This window comes from Phyllostomus hastatus, unplaced genomic scaffold (genome assembly GCF_019186645.2).
Source record: "Phyllostomus hastatus isolate PE091 unplaced genomic scaffold, TTU_PhHast_1.1 phas_scaffold_93, whole genome shotgun sequence".
In the NCBI taxonomy this organism is placed as follows: domain Eukaryota; kingdom Metazoa; phylum Chordata; class Mammalia; order Chiroptera; family Phyllostomidae; genus Phyllostomus; species Phyllostomus hastatus.
The window spans coordinates 6,565,586-6,581,238 of NW_025334042.1; the positions used below are offsets into that span (position 1 = coordinate 6,565,586).

A 15,653-nucleotide genomic window follows, 5' to 3' on the forward strand; every position below is an offset into this window, starting at 1 on the left:
AGCCTGGCCCATATGGGTCACACCCTGGCATGACAGGAAGGAACCATGCATGGCGTACTTTAAGAGGTGGCAAAGCAAAGTCACTGCTGGGAATGGTGGCAGGAGATGTCTCAAGATGAGATCAAATTTAAATCTGAAGACCCAGAAGCCTAGTTAAATGACGAGAGTAGCGGTCATTACTAACATTTCTCATTACAGTAGGGAGTGTGTGTGTGTGTGTGTGTGTTTAAGTTTTTAAAAGCACCTCTGGAGACTCTCATGACATCTTCCTTCCTATGAAAGACCCTAAGACCTCTATCTCTAGCAAAAAAAAGGTCAGGTTCAACCAGAGACCATCTTATTGTCTCCAAATTAGGTGTCCTTGAATTTAATAAGGAGGTTCTCTTGTTCCTCAAGCCTGCAGAAATCAGATTCTTCAATAATTCAGTAATTCTTAAATAATCTGCTCTTAATGTGTTAGCTTCCATAATCATAGAAGGGAAAAAAATAAATAAAAAAAGAGATCCCACCACTCCAAAGGGATGACCATTACTGGGTTTAAGAAGACTAGATAGTTTTCTATGTTCCTAGCTGAAGCCACATCTTTTCCAAGTCTCCTGAATTTGATTCCAGAATTCAACACAAACACCAAATACGCTCAATAATGTTTGCTGAACAGCTAGCAGAATAAGATAACTGCACTGACCACAAAGATATCCCCATTAGGGGAAATATCTGTTTTCCTGTATTTTAAGCAAATATTAAACTAAGTATAGTTTATGAGCTGTTGGGGCAGAGGAGTAAGAAATCAGAGGTAAAGCACTTAAGAACTAACAGATTAATTAGAATTCAAGTTAAGGGTAAGAATTCCAGAACAAATCATGACAGTTTTCATGAATGAAAGAACACCACAAATATTTCTTTTAATATAAATTCTCAGATTTTACAATATACCTCCCTCCACAAGGATGGGAGAACATTTTTTAAAACATACAGTCTGTTGCAACATAAGGCTGAATTCAGAAATAAATGAAATTAGGGTCTTCCATGAGAGAAGAAACAGATGACTACAAAAAATATTTTATTTCATTATACTGTTAACCTAACCAGGATTAAATGACAAAGCTTACTGCCCCCAAATGCACTTGAAAGCATAATAAAAATGCCATGATTTTAGATTGTGGGTTCATCATTTGCATGATTACATTACATTCTAAATAAAATTTCAAGACCAGGACATTCCTAGTGGAAAATCCCCTCGTAGACCTGCCAAAAGTTCAGAGGAGAAAAATTAACCAACTAACAAAAAACAGGGGAAGCTCAGGTACTTCCCACAATTTTCTCAAACACTTTTAATATCTCAATTTAAGTAGCAGTTTATGCTAGGTGCTTAATGCCCACACTGGCTTATGCAGTTAATTTGTTTTATGAAGTTGTTTTAATTAATTTAACAGTTCTTCCTTTTATACTGTACCTTCCTCAGTTTATTCAAAGATGTGCTTAGTGTCAGGCAAATAAAGACCACTTAGAAAAATAAAAAAATCATGCCTTACTTTAGAAGTCATAAATGATGCTTACATTTATTTGGCTTTCTCATACATTATTCCACTTATTTGATTAATTGTTAGGTCAGTAAGAACAGCAGCACAGGCACATTTGCATTCCTGGACATTAATATACACCAAATAAACAGAAAAAGGCAAAGGGATCCGACGTTCTGAGTGTTTATTAGGATCAGCAGAACATGTGGGGAAAACAAAACGGGAACAGGCACTTCTTGTAATCATTCTCAGTTTCAGAGCGGCATCTTCAGATACTTCTTTCTTTCCTGTCAATACCAGGTGATTCCATCATGGATTTTTAAACAGAGATTATGTTAGTCTTAGAATATTCCTATTCTAATCTTCTATTGTACTTGTACATCACAATTAAATGTATTATATAATTCTTAGAAACCGTATCAGTTGGGAGAAAAATGGCATAGTATCTTGTAAGACTTTAAAAATCCATCAAGAAGAAACTGTGGCTAAAACATGAGCTCTCAATTTTTGAACTTTTTTTTTTTTTAACACTTTGTATTTTCAAAGCACCAATATGTATAGATGAATCTTCACCATTTTTGGACATTTAACTGGACTATAAGGAATTAGGTGATTCTCCCATACCTTTAAAAAGTCATCACCCTCAGCAGGGCATTCTAATTCTACCCTGAGTCAGTGTCAAAAGGAATTCCTTGGTAGAGACTGTTTCTAAGCTAAATGTAATGTTACTTTAAAGTAACATTTTTCAGGCCTTGATGTTCTCCCTGCAAAGACACAAAGTAATGATTTCAGGCCTCAAAGAAATTCTGAAATACTAAAATCTTTGAATCCTGGAAGTTCCTCAGCTAGTTTGGTGGCAAAACCTGACCTGATCAATTTTTTACAAAGAAAAACTTCACCTAAGAACTGATATGTGGCTATTGTTAGTTTTTACTTACCTATTTAGTGTGACTGACTATTCATGTTTCACCTTAGAAATAAAAAGCTTGATTAATCTTGCTAAAATTAAAAACACGTTTCAAAAAAACTCTGAATTCCAAAATACCTGGCACCAATGGTTATAGGAGGGGGATTATGGACCTTATGAGTATAATCCATTTCACAGACATGTAATACAGAAAAACATTTCCTTGTACACTCATACTTTGCACTTCCCAATTTCTGCATTCCCGCCTACCTCTGGGATTTCCCATTAACCTAAAATTTACATACCCCTTTAATATCATGGAGATCCCACTTCAGTTTTAATGTCTTACTCTGACTCTATAAGCACTTATCAATAGTACTCATTTGGGTATCTATTATTATTTTGAACTGTTACATTTCACATTGACTAATTTTTCATGTCCTTGCCAAAAGCCTTTTGTCCATAGTTATTTAATTTAACCCTAACACAGTAACTGAGAACAATTAGCTCTCAATAACATGCAGTCAGATGAACAAGTCCTTAAGAGACAGATGCCCTAAATGAGGAATTATAGTTGGAAATAGGTACGACACTTTAAAATTATGTAAAGGGTCTTTGCTGGTGTGGTTCAGTGGACTGAGTGCTGGCCTGTGAGCTGAAAAGTCGCCAGTTTGATACCCAGTCAGGGCACATGCCTGGGTTGCAGGCTGGGTATCCAGTTGGGGGTGTGCAAGAGGCAACCTACTGATGTATCTCTCACACATCAATGTTTCTCTCCCTTTCGTTCTCCCTTCTCCTCTCTCTGAAAATAGACTTTAAAAAAATTTCAAGAAATTTAAAAATAAAATAAAATTATGTAAAGGTAACCTATGATGGGAACTGATAAGGACAAATCATTGAACACTTCATGTATTCTTTCAATTAAAATAACTTTTGAGCATTTACTATGTGCCCGTTATTGGGCTAACCATTTGAGACTGTGGTGGGAAAGTGACATAGTATTCCTTTCCTCTTGAGACAAATCATTTAAAGAGGAAGAGAGGATAAATATAATTATTGATTGTGATTAAGAACTATGAAGGTAATGAAGAGGGAATGCTCCTTATATAAGGTCAGGAAAAACTCTTGTAGATATGACTGACATCTGAGGTAAGATCCAATGTTGAGACTGAGGCAGAACTGCAGACAGCTGAGGAAAGATCATGATGGAAAGTATCAATAGCTGTAAGCACCAAAAATCAGAAGGTGATAACTTGTTGGGTCAAGATCAGAAAGAAGTGACAAGTCCAGTACTGTGTGTCAACTATACTTAATGAAAAATAAAAGTCCAATATAGCTAGAGCTTAGTGAAAGGAGGTAAACTTGTGAAGTAGTAAGTATGAATTAAATCTGGTTTTTATTTTAAGTCACTGGGTGAAGAATTGGGACTGGAGAGTGTTACCTGATCTGATTTACATTTTTTAAAGATGACTGTCTTCTAGGTGAAGACTGAGGGAAAAGGACAAAAATGGAAACAAGTCAAGAAAGCTCCTGTAGGAGTCCAGATGATTGTGGTTTCAACAAAGGCAGTGTCACAGAAACAGGATTTTAGAGCTCAAAAAGGCCTTAACAGCCATTCAATCAAACTTTTTCTACATAAAGAAAGGAGTTGTTCAAGGTTTCATGGCCAATGCCAGAGTGAGAACTGCAGCTTAGGGCACCCAGGTCAAAGCTATCACAACTAACCACGCTACATTTAAGACAACAGGGTATAATCAAAGGTCTAGCAACTAATCAAAATTAGCACATGACTTTTCAGATTTACCCCTCATGCTCAAAGGAATCAGCTAGAACTTATGAATAAAATGAAATGTGTCCAATTTGTGCAGTGAAAAGTGCTTAAGGGTCTGCTGGGGAGTAAAAAGAACAAACATACTCTCAATTCACTGCTTGGTGACGAAACTTGAACATAATTTCTAACTGATAAGTAATACCAATTTATCCTCTCCACAGAACCCCCTAGTGGACAAGCTCTATATCACAAAAGCATCACAAGTGCTTTTCAAAGTCAAGTTCATCATTTCTGTTCAAACCAGGTAACAGTTGCCCTGCTCATGAGAATGAGATCCTCTTATTCACCATCCTCACTTTCTTTTCTGCTGTACTCACTGCCCTCCCACCTCTTCCACCTTGCCTATTTATCACCATCATCACTTTTACCCAAACAATAGAAAAATGTTATAAATGCTCTTCTGCCTTTGAAAGCTTGCAAATTGTCTTCTTTGTTGAAGGATGATTAAGTATGAAAAACTTAAAAATAGATAAAATGTCACATAATTAAAAAAAAACTAGCAACTAAAACTATATAAGCAATAGCCAGGTAACTTGGTGACTAATTTGGATGTCCTGGACATAAATGATGACCTCAGTATGTTTCCTAATTCAGACTGGGTAGAATAGCTGACCAGTTAATTATTTAATATAGGGAGAACTAAAGCTGCTTATTAAACCCCCTCCCTTTATTGTGGGATTAAGCTCCAGTAGGCAGCCGTTCTATGATGTTTAATCCCTGAAGAACCCTAAAATTAGCAGTTATCCCTCTTTACACCACTCCACACCCCTTTTTCTTCCTCTGAAGTTGACTCTATTCTTTCAAATAGTGATGCCCAGACTCAATACTCTCTTCACAGAACACACCAATTTTATAACTTTTAGGGAGATAAATGGCACTAAATTTCCATGAAATTGAGTAGAGTATAATTTACCTTTTTTCTTTCATAATCTGAAACTTACTACTTAATCAAATACAGGTTGGTCTAAAAATCCTTTAAAACTTGGAACTGTCCTATGACAGAAGGTTTATAAAAACAATTGTTTAACAATAATTGCTACAACTGTTTTTAAACAAACATGAAAAAGACACAGCTTTCTCCAGGAAGATGAGAACACTATCCACTATCATTTGTTTTGGAAAAGTATCTACTGAAGGCAGTTAACACACCAACTTTTCAGGTCAAGGAGACTATTAAACTTGAAATGGGAAAGAAACCTCAGCTTCATTATAAGAAAGTTACTACATATCCTAAAATTGTGAAAAGTCAACTATTATCATAAAATCTGGTCTTTTAAAGTTATGCCAAACTTGGACACACATGCAGTCTGAGTAACCAGGTGTATAAAGCAAGAATCAAAACAAAAAATACACTTAAAAAATAATAATTACCCATCCATTACTGTGATTAAAATTGGACACCCAAAAGACTGCAAAAAAAGGGAAACCTAAAATGATTCAATATTAGTAAGAGATTTCAACCTAAAGCACATGAAAACACTGCCTCACATTTATCTTTTTCTCTTCCCCTTACCAAAAAAAAAAAGTCAAAAGTGATATAAAACACTCGGAGCACATCATGGGACAATCATGGAAAATGAGTAATAAAGTGAATATCCAGATAGACAGTGGGAATATTTTAATAGCCTTTTCAGATAAGTATGGTTATTTTCCTTTACGACTACACCAAAACTTGACAATTGGTTGCAATATATCAAAATAAAAAACCTTTATCCATAAACTTTATGTTCTATTTAACATTAAAATCCACTGGTCTAACTAGATCTTTGGAAAAATTTCTTACCCATGCATGATTTTGTAACATCATGCATTAGCCACTTAGAAAATACTGGTTTACAGTTATGCAGATCTTCAAATACTGACCCATTTCATTACATGTTATTTAAAAAAATGTTAATTAACACCAATCTCATCAGAAAAGTATTATAAATACTGGGAATCTGTTGAGAGTACAATGGCTGATACAAGTTTTCCAAAATTCTAATTTTCACTTGAAAACTAGAGCTTTATCGATGACTACGAATAGTGTTAATCTGTTCCTTAAAGCAACAGGCTCACTTTATTTTTGAGAAAAATGTCAGCCTAATACCCAATTCTGAAGAACCACAGTTTGTCAGGGATTGTTTGAAGTTTATGAAAAAGTGGCTGGTCCAACTTGCAATTCAAATAATCACACAAATGCTTTTCCTAGAGACAACCATGGCAGCAAAGAGTGTTTTAAGCATTCTTCCCATTTTGTCACAATACATTAAAATTATGTGTAGAAGAGTGGAGATTTGATTTTAAAAAACTGTTTTTTAAAGATTTTTTTAAAGATTAAAAAATATCTTTAAAAAGACTTTTTATTTAAAATGAAAGGCTTTTCCTCTGCAAGTGTGGGCCAAAAATGTGAGTGTGTGTCCATTATACATGAGAGCTCATTATACACAGCAAAATACAGTAATACTACTTTAGCATATTCTTTTACAAACATTTTATGAATAATACTCCATTTAATCCTCAACAACTCTAAGTAGTACAATATATGCCCATCTTTCCCACTGAGGAAGTAGGAAAGATTCAGAAAAGGAAGTACAAATTGTGCCTAAAAATTCACTGTCCTGACAAGATTAGTACAATGACATTAATTTCTTCTTTGTACTTTTCATGTTCTAAACATTTTAATAGTAATATACTTTCTCTCACTGCAATCTTAAAACACAAGATAACAGTTGGATGCAATGTGCATATCTCTCTTTGATACCTAAAAAGCTATCAATGAAGAGAAGTTATATTAATAGTTTTTATTCATAGTCTCAAGTCCCATTAACTAAGACCTTTTACAAAGTCACCCACCCTTTTTTAAAGAAATAAAGTGGTTTGAAAAATATATTTCAATGAGGATAAATTTTAGAAGATATAGATAATTAGAATTTTATTTTGTGTAACATTTTCCATTTCCTTTCCAGAAGCTTTTGCCAAAAATTGCTATTAAATGGACAAAACAGATTTTCTTTCCTCTTTTTTCCCTTCCCACAAGACAAAGAAAGCAACAGATAGAGGTAATCTACCAATGGATTACCAATGAAGCAATCAGTTCACTGTATATTTTCAAAATAAAATTACTTAACGAAATGCTAAAAGAACATACTCACTAAAATAATTTTTCAAACCAAGTACTGAAATCTTAGCAATAGCTCTGTGATGTAGTAAAAGTGATGATTCTAAGTCACTTTAAAGTGATCAAAATTATTTATAACTGCTTTAAATAGATGTTCTCTTGCTTCAACATCTTTATTCAGTCTAGTGGTACAACATTAAAAAACTTTCAATCCCCAACCGCCTGAAAAGATTACTTAGCAAGTTATTTCATGAGATCAAAATCCAATTTAAATTTAAAAGGTCTTGCTGATACAATGTGTATGTAGTAACATAACTACAAAATCATAAAACAGAGTAACTAAAAGAGTAACCTTAAGGAACCAGCTCATGGTAAAATTCAAAATCAGAACATTAGATAATTACTCTCTATGGTCAGAGACTAAGATTCTTAACTTAAAGGTGAATATCTTTCTTTATTGTACTTTTCCATTACCATAAAAATAAAAGTGAATATATTTTTAGTACTCAAGCACCTCATATACAATCAATTTTAAGAATAGTAACACTGTAGAATATTATTCTGCATAACAAAAATGATATGGAAATCCAGCAGTTCATGTTGCATGTATTTTTCTTTTGGTAAGTAATTTAAAAGTCATTTAAAAACCTGATATACATTCATGCCCCTGCATTTTCACTTCCTTCTTTTATAAGTTTTAAGGTTCTCTGGAAACAGAGCTAAAACTTTTTTTGATCTTCTACTGATACAAAGCAATAATTCTTTCTAAATTGCTACTGGAATAATAATCAGTTGCTGTGTACCCTGAATTTGACTAACATCAGTAATACACACACCAGAGTGAGGATGTATTGTTTTTGTTAGTGGTACATTTAAAAAAGTGATTTCAATTTTTTTAAAGGTAGTGCAAAAAAAATTCTTCATAACCTTTCTTCTTTAAAATAGAAATGTATGACTAAAGGGATTAGCTTTATATTCCAGTGCTCCAACTAGGTTCAAACGAAGTACAACAGATCACACAGTTGTTTGAATGGAAAAATAGTAAAATAATAATACAAGAATAAATTCAGTGTTTCCCATACTCACAACTGTAAATCTATTTATGCCTTACCCTGTACCTATGTATCAAGCCAGTCTTCACCGCAAAATTCACTGCATAAATTCACTTTATGTAGCTATTGATTCCATTGGGTTCAAGACATTTCCAAAGAACTAATAAATTAAAAAACTTAAGTCCTCATAAGGTAATTAGTACCTTCCAATTCTATTGCAAAATATCTAAGACACTGGAAAACATTAGGTTTTCAGCACAAGGGTAAGCCATGGGACAATACTCTTGTTTACTGTTCAATGTTACAATACAACGAATCATTGCATCAGCCAAAATGCCTGTTTCTTAATTTCTAAAAGAAATTCAATTCGGAAAGGTAAACAGTAAAACTGAAGCTTAATCTCTAACACTGAGCAGAGTTCTCAAAACTGATAGGAGGGGGATAATCAAAGCATGGTTTTAGTCACAACCTTGTACAGTCTTAAAAAGTTTAAGAAAGATCAACCAATATTACGTTTTTCAAGACTGAACATGTGACATCATTGTCCTAATGGAAAAAACAGCTTTTGAATACTTAGTTCATAAATACTGAACTATTCCTGGTGCCCCAGTCAAATCTAGACACTAGAGATCAATACCCACCCTCTTACCAATACACAGAGGAAAATATTTTAAGTCTTTAGGAAAGTGATACATGCATGTCAGTAACATCTTGATAGTCCATAATAAAACTGCCTATTTAAACTTTTTGGGAAAAAAAAAAAAAGAGAAATGAAACCTTTGTAAAAGCAGCCAAACTCTCTCTGTATCAGATTGAATTCCACTGATTAATTTCACTCCCTTTAGAGATACTCATCAAATACCTACATCTAAAGACAAAGGAAAATAAACATGAGCAGTTTCTCATCCAATTCTTAAGACTATGTTTGTTTATTTTTAAATTTTATTGTTGTTCAATTATAGTTGTCTATATTTTCTCCCCACCCCTTCCAAACCTACCTCCAAGACTTTGCATTTAAAACATGCATAATTATTTGCCATGTTATCAGTCTCTACATAGACCTACCAATCTTGAGTTATATTTTGAAAGACACATTTGATTAGATCCTTATGTACACGGATCAAGGTTTTTTATGATCAATTCTTTATTACACCTGGCTAGGCCCTCCTTACAAGATAGCTGCTTACCATGAGGGGCTCACCTCCCTTTATATAACTAAGAGAAAACACTGAAATTCTATAGTAAAGGATTGCTTTGAAGATAAAATGGAAATCGATTTGTAATGTTAAAGATTCCAAAGCCAATATGGAAATGTTTCTTTTTGAAGGAATACAAGTTTCTCTTTCAAATGTCCTCTTTTTAAATATTCATTACAGTTAACCTCTAAATCTAAATGCTAAACACTTGCTATGTGCACAGGCAAGGTTCTAGAACTAAGAATATAGTGGAGAATGAAAGGAATCAAGTCCCTACCCTCATGGAGCTTACACTTAACAAGCTGGTACTGTTTACATGCAAGGTACCATGCCAATGCTTTGGGGTATACAAAGAACACTTCCTGTCCTTGGAGTTTACAAGTTAGTGGAATACATAACAAAAATACGTATAAAGATAACAGAAGACAGGAAGTGATATGTGTCATAGACAGGAAAAGAGATGACTTTCATGGGGGGGGGGCAAAAGACAACAGCATCCCTTTTCATGGCCCATACCATATTTTAAAATTCTGCCAACTTATTATTGGGCTCTTCAGTTATATCCTAAAACCTGGTATGTTAAAACCAAAGTGGCTACATGTATTTCAAAGATTTACTTTGGGGATTCCTCAGATAAGGCAGCCTCAAAATTCATTATGAATGCCAAACAAGTAAATGCAGGTGAAAACACTGTGTAGTTCAGAAACTGGAAGTGCAGATGGGCTCAAATAAAACTATCATTCAGAACTCTGTGTCCTTAAAGTTATTTAATGTCGTCAGTAGCAATGTTCTCTCTTAAAACCTGGAATTGAACTACCCAAGTGGTTCATCCACACCTTTTCTTGAATATAATGGGAATACTATCCTGTATACAAAAACATTCTTTCTTCCTCTAGATTCCGTATTATAGAATAGATTACTGTCCTAAAAGTCAGCAGGACTACTAACTACAGTAGTTATCTTTTCTAGGCCTCAGTTTCCTCCTCCACAAAATGAGAGGGTGGGACTGGATGATCTCAATAGTCCTTTCCGGGCCTTAAAAAGTCCCATGACTCCATTATGACTCAAATACTAATCAAGAGCCAGCTTTGGGGAGTAATCTGAGCTTGAAGTTAAATGAACGGCTTCCCTTTTTATAAGTTACTTCTTGCTAAGATAAAAGTTCTGTTGAACAAGTCCGAACAGCATTTTAATTACCAAAATAAGAGGATTAAAAATAAGTTTACGAAAAGCTCTCAGTTATAACACTCAAAATGTATATACTACATGCTAGTAGCGAAACAAAAATCCAATTTGAATTAATTTTAAAATATTAAAATCAACCTTCATGTAAACTTTCTACCCCATTAAAAATCTGATTTCCCGTTACCGCAAAACAGAACTACTTATGTTCCTAAGAAACAGGAGAAGCAGGGCAAAACGTTTTTCCAAACTCACAGTAAGTCTGCTTAAACTACCAATGATGACCTTTTCTCCGAAAACCATCAGTTTTCTTCAGAAGAAGAATCCGGATGGCCCGATTTACTGGGGGTAGTTTTAAATAAAACTCAAGGCGCTGACAGTCAATTTTAGCATTAGACACATCGAGATGGCGAAAAAGACGATAAACTTCCTGGATTACTCTCTCACTGAAAGAGAGATTTCCTCTTGCTGACGAAGGGAAAGGCCCCTTTAACAGTTTTTCTCTACGCGGTGGTTGCTGCCAGACTAGGTGGGGCTCCCTCCGCTGCCGTCCTCCTGCCACTTCCCTCAACAACTGGAGCAAACCAGCCCGGATTCAGAAAAACTTTTTCCCTGTCAGGCTCGAGCCTTCAGGGCGCCGGGGAGTGGTTTGCCCCAAAGGTTCCTCGCCCTGGATCAAGGCTGGGGGAAGCTGGGTCTTCGTAAAAGACAACTTTCTGGTTTCCGTTCTAACTTCCACCCACACCCGGGAGGGAACCGAGGCGGACAGCGAGGGGGCTCTGGGGCGGGGACGAGTCCTCCAGGAAGCCGGGGGGGGGGGATGACGGGCAAGGAAAGAGGCTGCGGCGGCCGGCGGCCGCAGGCAAGAGGGAGAAGGAGCAAGGGGGGTTGGGGGGGGGTCCTCGGGCTCTCACTTCCTCCGCCATATTTCAGACATTTGACCCCTTCCGCAAAGCGCGCTGTTTCCCCGCGGCGACGGTGGCGGTAGCAGCAGCAGCAGCAACAGCAGCTCGCCCCCGCCGGCTGAGAGGCAGCGCGCTCGCCGGCTGGGCGCCGAGCCTTTGCACCACCTGCCGCGCCCCGAGACCCTGCCTTCGTCGCCGCTACCGGGGCCCCTGACCGCTGCGCGCGCCCCGCCCGGTCCCCGACGCACCCCACCCGCTCCCCTCAGCCGGCGCCTGGGCCCCCGCCCCGTGTGGCTGCTGCTGCCGCCGCCCTCCTCATCGTCCACGAACGCACTCTGCGAACCTCTCACGCTGTCACCGGGTCCCCGTAGCCAGCGTCGCCCTGCGCCTCGCACTCCCTCTAGGTAGCTGCTCCCGGCGCCACGGCGGTCCTGGGCTGCCGCCGCTCCGGCTGGTTTACACGCCTGACTCTGGGCGAGGTTTGGCGGTGTCGCCTTGACGTCAGGCGTTCTGCCTCGCTCTCGCTTCCGTCCGCAGGCGGGGCGCGCGGGTACGCGAACAGGGAAGGGGCGGGGTCCAGGGGCGGAGCGTGAGGGCCGGGGGCGGATCTTTCTGCGTGGCCCCACCGCGGGCGGGACACGCGCGCCGTTTCCTCGTCGATGTTTCTCTACTGCCGCTACTACCCGTTTTACCTTGCTTCTGTCCTCTGGGGCGGAGAATGTTTGCATGCCAGCTTCCGGACGCCAGGTGTTTTTACAGGAGTGCTAAGGGCTTAGCAGCCCTCCAGAACTCAAAAGCTGTCGTTAATGCAAACTGTAGTTCATTCACCAACGCCACCAGTTGGTGTTCGCGTATTCCTTTATTCTGGGGAAAGGGGCTGGAGAAGTAACTGAGAGCGCACAGTTTCCTAACCTAGCGATCAGTGAAGGAGCCTAGGCCGCGGTAGTCTTTTTCATTTTTGAAATGTTTTTTTCTCTTGAATTGACAAGTATTTTATCCACTGGTGTCTTAACCTGGGTGAACTCTTCAAATTGCTTGGCTAAACTCAGTTAACAAATCGATGATCCCAAACAACTTTCTACTCTACCTAAATCACTGTTTACATGAATAAAATAAATTGCATAGTTAAATGCATTACTTGGGCACTTCGAAAGGATTACCTATAGGAAGATTTATGATGTGACTACTGGGCAACAGAAAGCACTTTCTGTTCCAAAAATGCCTTGTTCCAAAAAGGGTGGGAACTTAGCAAGGGAACGTAAGCTTTATTAGAGAAAAGCCTAAAAATACAACTACTCATACATAAGACATTGGCTTTTTTATGAAACAAGGTTTTGATGGGCGAAGAGATGCAAAGAGAGCAAAGTGCAGGGATGAGTAGGGGTTGGGGTGTCATTGAAGACAAACTTGATTAGTTCATAGTTTAACTGAGCCCTGTGTTATTCTTGAAGCAATTTTTTAAAATATATTTTATTGATTATGCTATTATAGTTGTCCCATTTTCCCCCTTCCCTCCACCCTGTACCCCCTCTCCCACCCATATCCCCCCCTTTAGTCATGTCCATGTGTCATACTTATAAGTTCTTTAGCTTCTACATTTCCTGTACTATTCTTGCCCTCCCCCTATCTATTTTCAGCCTACATTCTATGCTACTTATTCTCTGTACCTTTTCCCCCTCTCTCCTCCTCCCACTCCCCTGTTGCTAACCCTCCATGTGATCTCCATTTCTGTGGTTCTGTTCCTGCTCTAGTTGTTTGCTTAGTTTCTTTTGGTTTTGTTTTAGGCGTGGTTGTTAATAATTGTGAGTTTGCTGTCCTTTTACTATACATGTTTTTTTCTTTATCTTCTTTTCTTAGGTAAGTCCCTTTAACATTTCATAAAATAAGGGCTTGGTGATGATGAACTCCTTTAACTTGACCTTATCTGAGAAGCACTTTATCTGACCTTCCATTCTAAATGAAAGCTTTGCTGGATAGAGTAATCTGGGATATAGGTCCTTGTCTTTCATGACTTGGAATATTTCTTTCCAGCCCCATCTTGCCTGGAAGGTCTCTTTTGAGAAATCAGCTGACATTCTGATGGGAACTCCTTTGTAGGTTACTGTCCCCTTATCTCTTGCTGCTTCTAGGGTTCTCTCCTTCATTTTTACCTTGGCTAATGTAATTATGATGTGCCTTGGTGTGTTTCTTCTTGGGTCCAACTTCTTTGGTGCTCTCTGAGCTTCCTGGATTTCCTGGAAATCTATTTCCTTTGCCACAATGGGGAATTTCTCCTTTATTATTTGTTCAAATACGTGTTCAATCTGTTGCTTTTCCTCTCCCCCTTCTGCTACCCCTATAATTTGGATGTTGGAACGTTTAAAGATGTCCTGGAGGTTCCTAAGCTTCTCCTCGTTTTTTTTTTTGAATTCTTATTTCTTCATTCTTTCCTGTTTGATTGTTTTTTTCTTCCTTCTGGTCCACTGTATTGTTTTGAGACCCAGTTTCCTTCCCATCACTATTGGTTCTCTGTGCATCTTCCTTCACCTCTTTTATGGTAACCTGCATTTTTTTCATATAATTTGTGCCCCAAATCAACCAATTTTGTGAGCTTCCTGATCACCAGTGTTTTGAACTGTGCATCTGATAGATTGGCTATCTCTTAGTCGCTCAAAAGGATGAGCCCTGGGGCATTGATCTGTTTTTCTGTTTGAGACAAGTCTCTCTCTCTCTCTCTCTCTTTTTTTTTTGGTCTGGTCACTCCTGTTATGGTGAGGGGCAGAGCCATAGGTGTTCACTGGGGCTGGGCAACCCAGTTGCTAGATTGTGATGTTGTATGTGGGGGCAGGGGCGGGAGGGAACACTGGCGGTAGCTCTGGTCTCCTGGGACCACAGTCCCTTCCCTGGGATCCTGGGCTGTGCACTCTGTCCCGGTCCACAATCGCCACCTCACTGGGTCCGCCAGCTGCCGCTCGCATACTCAGGGTCCACCCACTGTGATCCTGTGCACCCCGGATGCCCCACGCGCTCCCAGTTGCCCTATGCGCCCACTGCTCTCTGCTCTCCGTGCCAAGACCCTTGCTGCAACCCACAACCGGCTGCTCCTCTCCTCCCCTCCTACCAGTCTGGATGAACGGGTCTACTTCAACTTCTTGGCTGTCCAACTTCTATTCAGATAAATTCTCTATCAGTTCTGGGTGTTATTCTGCCTCTAAATTGTTATTGTTTTAATCTTGGTTGTGCGTGGAGGTACGGTGCATCCACCTATGCTTCCATCTTGCCGGAAGTCCCTATTCTTTTTTTTTTTAAAGATTTTATTTATTTTATTTTTGAGAGGGAAGGGGGGAGATAGAGAGAGAGAGAGAGAGAGAAACATCAATGTGCTGTTGCTGGGGGTCACGGCCTGCAACCCAGGCATGTACCCTGACTGGGAATCGAACCTGCGACACTTTGGTTCACAGCCCAAGCTCAATCCACTGAGCTACACCAGCCAGGGCTAGAAGTCCTTATTCTTGAAGCAATTTTTATGAACTTTGATAAATTTGGAAGATTAATGAAAAGTATGACTAATTTTACTCCTTTTGAGAATACTAGTAATTGAAAACTAACCTAAGTTAAAGGAATAGTAAAGAATGAATTATAATTATCCTAAGTTTTCTGTATGTAAGCTCTTTCAAGGTGTTCTACAATTTAGGTTAATTGAACATGTTACATATTTCAATAATTTCTGTTTCTTTAGAAAACTTTTTTAGTGGAACTTTCAAAGGCAAATTCCAGAGCAGCTGGTTGGAATTATTATAAATTCTGAATGAATGAATTGCAAATAAATTCAGCCTTACTGACTTTAATTTTGCGTGAAACTTTGAGAAGTCTGAAAGCTTGAAAGTCTTAGGTCATGGAAGCAGATGTTACCTGGGTACACTGTTTTATCTTTCTTTTCTTTTTGAACTCTATGACCTTTGGACAACAGTTTTTTTGTTG

The 15,653-nt window shown here is 38.3% G+C and overlaps 1 protein-coding gene across 1 annotated transcript in view; it reads right to left on the minus strand.

Annotated features, from left to right (window-relative positions):
* The window catches only part of RAP1B (RAP1B, member of RAS oncogene family), a 38,243-nt gene extending 26,042 nt beyond the window's left edge, over positions 1–12,201 (minus strand). The window contains exon 1 of the mRNA XM_045829550.1: positions 12,037–12,201. The gene's annotated coding sequence lies outside the window, so the exon portion shown is untranslated. The remainder of the gene's footprint in view (positions 1–12,036) is intronic.
* Positions 12,202–15,653: the final 3,452 nt, after the last annotated feature.